This window comes from Staurois parvus, unplaced genomic scaffold (assembly GCF_062004578.1).
Source record: "Staurois parvus isolate SC_StPar_1 unplaced genomic scaffold, SC_StPar_1.0 ptg000562l, whole genome shotgun sequence".
Lineage (NCBI taxonomy): Eukaryota > Metazoa > Chordata > Amphibia > Anura > Ranidae > Staurois > Staurois parvus.
In genome coordinates, this window is record NW_028318358.1 from 6,003,977 (window position 1) to 6,010,806 (window position 6,830).

The 6,830-nt window shown below is 39.7% G+C and overlaps 1 long non-coding RNA gene across 1 annotated transcript; it reads right to left on the bottom strand.

Annotated features, from left to right (window-relative positions):
- Nucleotides 1-4,638: 4,638 nt before the first annotated feature.
- On the bottom strand, nt 4,639-6,386 carry LOC149450782 (uncharacterized). Its single transcript, XR_016315194.1, has 2 exons — nt 6,171-6,386; nt 4,639-5,651 (listed from the first exon to the last, which is right to left on the bottom strand). It is a non-coding gene; the product is annotated as an uncharacterized LOC149450782 (long non-coding RNA).
- Nucleotides 6,387-6,830: the final 444 nt, after the last annotated feature.

Sequence of the window (6,830 nt, forward strand, 5' to 3'; positions counted from 1 at the left end):
CCAACACTGACACTTATCCCATCCCACACACCACTGCCACTGATCCCATCAACCCCCCAGCAAATTTGCATTGGGGGGACAAGAAAATGTTTGCCTAGAGTCCAATTAATATTAAAGATGGCCCTGTACAGTGTATAGATCTCCCTGCTTCTGCTCCATCCATTCTGTGAATCTGTGCTTCCTTGACCTTTTCTGCTGCTTTCTGATTATTCCCTCTCCACTCATTCCAATACCAGTCATCAGGGGGAAACTATAACATAAGAAATCAAAGTTCTGCCTCTGCCGAAATAGCCACCTCCACACACAGAGACAAGATACAGAGGAAGGCATGGTAGGTCAGCAGTGGAGAAAAGCTTTTACAGATCAGGCTCTCTTTAGGTACAAAGACTGTAATTTCTACATAAACAGTTAAAGACAGATTACTTTATTCCATAACATAGTGCAAGGTATAAAGGCTGTATAGTATGTAATCCCCATTAAGCAATGAGACATCCGGTTTCAAAAGTTTGGCTCCCATTACATGAACAATCAGCACATTGCAAACTGGATTAATCTAAAAGAACTTTAAAGCAGTATTGTACCCTCAGCATTTTTTAGCTTAAAGTGTTATTAAACCCAGGACTCTGCATTCGCTATATATGGTCTCCCACAGTACACAGAACATGTAAGTGCAATTGTTTTATTAAATATAAACTGCTAAATACCTTTTCTTATCAGCAGTTAGAGCAGTCTTGTGACTTATATCAGTGTCCAGCAAAGCACTGGTTAAAGCTTGCAGTAGGCGTTTCCATTTTGCTCTAGGAGGATGCAGAACCCCTGACCTTTGTCTGGACAGTGCTGATTAGCCCTGTGCCAATCCCATGTACTATCCCAAAAAAAATTTTTTTTGTAGCAATACACACCAAACGGAGCATGTGCAGCTTGCCCCCGACCCTCTGTTCTATCAGGAGATATTTAGGAGACATTGGAAGAAGGGGAGGATCAGAGAAGACAGGATCAAACATCCTTTTTACACAATGTGGTGGATTAACCCCTTAGGTTCCACAGTGAATATAACAAGCATGCTTTACTGTATTTACAGACTGATTTTACTGTTTTGGGTTTAGTAACACTTTAAGACATTGAGCACATTAAAATAAACATTTCTCAGTATGCTATTTCTTTGAATTCTTACCCTAGCACTTGCAAATTACATCTTTCAGTTCTGCTGGCTCTTGCTCTCTCTGTTTTGCTTCCCTGAACTTCCATTCTTCACAGGAAAGAGTTAACAGTGAATAGTGTAATTTATAGTCAGTCTGTTAGTTGGAAAAGGGTGTGGGAGAAGGAGGGAGGAGCAGGGGAGTGCCTTGACATCCTAGGCCAGGGGGCTGTGTGTTTCTATTAATGCATACAGTGTAGTGAGTCACAACTCTAGTCCCTGCATGAAAGGGTGATGCCACAGGATGCTGCAAGAGAAAGGAGCCACCCTGAAACTGAAACCAGTGGTTATGGCGGACTGACCATTCAAACACTCGGGCACTGCCCGAGGGCCCGGGGTCAGTAGGGGGCCCCATGAAATGCCCCTGGTACTTTTTATAGGCTTTTTTTGAGTGTGGGCAAGGACATAGGGGCCCCATGATCCCCTCTTGCCCGGGGGCCCCATGAGTTGTCAGTCCACCCCTGGCAAGGATTAAAAGATAGAGAAACTGTACACTCAGTCAGTGAATAAGTCAGCTGCTAAAAAGCTAGGGGTTTGATATCATTTTAATAATCAGAATATGAGTATTGTTATTTAGGAATGATAGAGGGTAATCTAAATAACATGATCAGTATTAAGGTTTTCAGGTGTTTTACCTGCAAAAAAAAAGATATTTTGTAGGCACTGTAACTACTTCTATATCACAGCTATGTGCACTGTTACATCAAATAGACTCAGAAGAGTTATCTTTTCTAAAATACCATCCTGACACATATAAATTTAGAAAATTCTAAACTTTCCTAGTTAGATATTTACCGAAATTATTTTCCTATTATTTTTCAACAATTATAGCTAATGATTTTCACTTATTTCACAGGAGCAGAAACACACAGAATGAACTCAATAATTGGGCTGAATGCCATGATTTTTATTCTAGCTGCAATTAATCAACTAATGTTGCAACATATATCATTAGGCTGTAATTGCTTAATTACATGTTAATTACAGAACTCCCAAACCTCTGGCAGAACAGTAGTAATGTAGCCTTTACAAGGACGTTTGTACACCTTGCTCGTATTTGTTTCAGCAACTGTAGCTTACATTTCAGTCTCCAGGGCAAAGCAGCAGGTCCACATTAATGCTGGTCCCCCTGATTGGCTATACCAACCTGCTTTCCATCCCCTCCTGAGCTGTTTATCCACAAGACTGAAAATGTAGCCCATGTAAGCTCCACAGTTCATGGGCTGAGAAATTTCTATTGTTCCCACGTGATAGTGCTGGGTGACTGAGTGGCAACCAACATTACCATAAGCCTGTTACATTCCCCTGCATGGGTAATGGACAGGTCAATTTTAAAGGTACCCTCTAATCAAAGGGTTTTTTTGAATGCCAACTTAGTTCACTATAGGCATCTATGGGCAGTAATACCTCATCTGGAATATGCAGTTCAGTTTTGGGCACCAGTTCACAAAAAGTATTTTGTGGAACTGGAGAAAGTGCAGAGAAGGGCAACCAATCTGATAAGGGGCATGGAGGAGCTCAGCTATGAGGAAAGATTAGAGGAACTGAATTTATTGTCTCGTAAAAAGAGGAGATTAAGGGGGGATATGATCAACATGTATAAATACATCAGTGGTTCATATAGTGAGCTCGGTGTAGAGCTATTCACCCTGAGGTCATCACAGAGGACAAGGGGGCACTCTTTACGTCTGGAGGAAAAGAAATTTAATCTCCAAACATGGAAAGGTTTTTTCACAGTGAGAGCTGTGAAAATGTGGAATAGACTCCCTCAAGAGTTGGTTCTAGCCAGCTCAGTGGATTGCTTTAAAAAAGGCCTGGATTGTTTCTTAAATGCACATAATATAACTGGTTACTAATATTTATAGGTAACGTTGATCCAGGGATTGCCTCTTGGGGGATTAGGAAGGATTATTTTTTTCCCCTGCTGATCAAATTGGTCCATGCTTTATTGGGGTTTTTTTACCCTTTTCTTTTCTCTGTTGGTTGAACTGGTTGAACTTGTGTGTTTTTTCAACTACATTAACTATGTAACTGTTAATTATGCTGTTAGACCAAAGAGCTAACATTCAGCCTATCAGTTAAAGGTAATGTCTCTTCTTCCACATATATGCTGTTACTGTTTTAAAAGAGTTTTTTTTCTGAAATTCTAGAGAAATTACTTCATCTCTTTGAGCTAAAGATTTCCCCTAATGGACCCTAGAGTCTACAGTTGCAGACACTTTCCGGTTTATTTACTAAAGCTGGAGAGTGCGAAATTAGGCTCATTTCTGCATAGAAACCAATCAGCTTCCAGGTTTTCTTGCAAAAGCTTAACTGAACAAGCTGAGGTTAGAAGATGATTGGTTTCTACGCAGAAGTGAGCCTGATTTTGCACTCTCCAGGTTTACTAAAAAAAACCCCATGTATTCACATTGTGGCCAGCAGCAGCTGAGCTTCTCCAGAATGATTTATTTGTCCCGGCCTCTGGTAAATATACTCATGCTAAGTAGGGTTGGCCAAGACAGGATTTAGTTGGTGACAAGGTTAGCGAGCCTGTGGGAGTAGGGAGTGGGTCACAGACAGGTATTAACATGATGTCTCCCACACTGGTTTCCACTGATGATCTGGGGTGGATCATGTTTCATAGCGCAACTAAGCAGCTACTATCAGGTGCTTAGGAAGTGATCTTGCCACCTTCTGAATGCCTATTTTTATTTATTTTTTTTTAATTATAGGGCTAATGAACCACCTGTCAACATAGCATGTCATGTTCAATTTGCTGCACCCACAAAGCCATGTAAACAGCCTCCTCTGGCTGATATTTAGGTGGAAGGCCAGGGGCTCAGCCACCTGTTACTACCATTCCGTGTGAAAGGGGTCTTACTGTTTGTGTATCATACTACTTTAAAAAAACATTGGCATAAAACAATATTACGTTTAAATTTATATCAAATTTTGTTATACATTGTTACTTATTTCTATTAGTGGGCTAACTAAGTAATATTGTTTGGCATAAATATTTATCTTTTTTAGGGTTTATTCTGAGATTTCTTTTGGAGTAAAAAGAAGAGATGCCTTGTCCAGAAAATGAATCTCTTAGAGACACCTTAGTGAAGATTCCCAGTGATGGACTTGTTCATTTCATGTATCAGTCTCACCACATCTCAGTGAAGACATCACTCAGCTACAGGTTAATTTACTGTAAGCATACGTCCATCCACCACTGGTAAGTCTGTATTGGCTTGTCAATTCATCTGGCAGCTTCATAAAACACTCCTGGCAAGGAAACTCCCCCTTCCTGAGATCCTGACTCCACAGCCTACCATGACTTCTCAGACCACATGCCAGGCAATGTGGTTAGAAACCTTCTGCTATATTCATATGAACTCAACTTGAGATGTAGGACTAAATTACACATGATTAAAGATATGAGCCAAGCAAGGTGGCTGTGGGGTCTAAGCCAGGATTTCTTGGAGAGATTTTATTGCCAGAATACCAAGTTGTTATGAGGGATTTATCAGTTTCTGGTGCATATAATTTTTCAAATTTTTTTAGCAGTTTAAAAATGTTGCTAAATACAGCAGCCTGGAGGACCTCACTCAAAGAAGTTGATATCTTACATGTGTCCATTATTGATCTAAAGAGAGTTTTGCTTCTTGACACGTTTGTCAGCCACGTTTGCAGTGTCAGTCTTTAGTGCTTTGCGCCCAGCATCATGGAGGTGTTTGCTCTTGGGGCCAGTAATGAAATGAGCTATCATGCTTGTAACATTCGCTGTAAAGTGCTGAATACTATATATTATTTCTATAGTCTAATGGAGGCTCAATGGCTTATAGGCAGAGATCACTCACCAACACACTAGAATCGAAAGGTAGCGATGGCTGAGTTATGGAAGTTCCTGACGTTGAAGTGGGAGTCACGGTGATTATTAACTGCTCCCAAGAAGCATAATGGGGAGCAATAATTCAGCTTCTTTCTGCTTTATCATTACATCTCAGCTGACATTCCCAATTAATTTCCATGACCTCATCCACGGTTATGGGATGCAATATGCATTTTCGGAATCACAGCAGTGCTGCCAAGTTTTGTGTGTGGTGAGATGCTTTGTCCAAAGTTCTCAGCATCCCTTTTAACTGTGAAGACCCTGTAAGTACTCTGGTACTTTACCTCACTTGCTAGAGAGCATGACAAGCTGAACATGCACAAAAGGTGGTGTTATTGCATCTAAAGGTGATCAGCATACATATGATGTGCTTCAATAACAAGATGACTTTTCTCCATATAACAAGTCATTTTTTCCTACCAAACCATTCTGTTCATTCTTTTATTGACACGCTCACTCAGATCTGCTTTCATCCCTTTGTTTCTGTCCTCTCCCCTGCTGCAGTCCGGGAAGTAGGAGATACATCTTTCCATGGACAGTAACTGCTGGTGGTGTCACTCTCCTATAAATCTCCTTGTGATTGCAGGGCGTCTGGGATAGAAGAGAAAATAGGAGACCAAGGAGCTCAGCCAGTGCTGTTCTAACCATTATACAGATTACCTTCATTCAGAAAATAGAGACCATACCTGCATGGCAATATTCAACCAACCTGAATCATGTTGGGTTCCTATCTGTCACATGGTTGTCTCTGTGGTAGATTCAGTGATTCCCTCTGAGTCCATCTAGGTTTCAACTCTGCATTTGCTATCATTAAAACGGTTTCCAAAGGGCAGTACTTAGTAGATTATTTTACTTGACAACCTTTCACCCAATAATAGATTATTTTCTTCCATCTATGTCAGTGTTGTACAGCCAGTAACATTTTAGTGGACCTAAATACAATCCCTAACATCTGTCACAGACCCCCCATAATATTTATATTCTATATTTGTCAGTTAATACCAGATATGGTAAAGTTCTTTCTGGCTTTTATTGCCAATTAAACTTAAGCTGATTTAGGGCCTTCTTTGATGTACAGTGAAACAATAAAACAGTAGCAGTGAAACTTACCATGAGCAACCAGCCGTGCCAAATGCCATAGTGTGGACAATGAAGGGTCTGAAATGACCTCCAGTCTTACTCTCTCAGAAATCTGTGTATGAAGGAAGTGAAGAGAATATCTGAACAAAATGACTTGTAATATTGTTATTATTTTCTATGATAATAAGGTCTTAACGACCATCGAGATAGCACTGGACAACTACCAAATGAGCACCACTAATCTTCGCCATTGTGCTCAAAAATAAAATTTAATGCTGTTGTAGAGAAGTGTTAAAAAATGTTGTATTATAGACCAGAACAATTAGTTTACTAATGGTCATACGGATGACAATTTGCACACAATTTCAGACACTTTCACCTAGTTTTAAAACACAAAAAACACCTAGCAGGTCAAAGCAACCTACCATCAACTTATTTAACGATTTAAAAATAAACTGCATGTAGTAGGTTTTCTATGATTCATTTGGGATTTTTAGTGATTTAAATCTAGTTGAAAGTGTTTAGAAATGTTTGAAAATTGACAGATGTATACCCATTATAAGTTCTAAACAAGCTCGTATTATTTACTTTATTCAATTTGCTACTAATATGGATTGTTTCATAACAGTTATTTTACCTGTATTTTTATTCTGCCTTTCCTGTAGAATTACTTATTGTGGTGACCAAAAA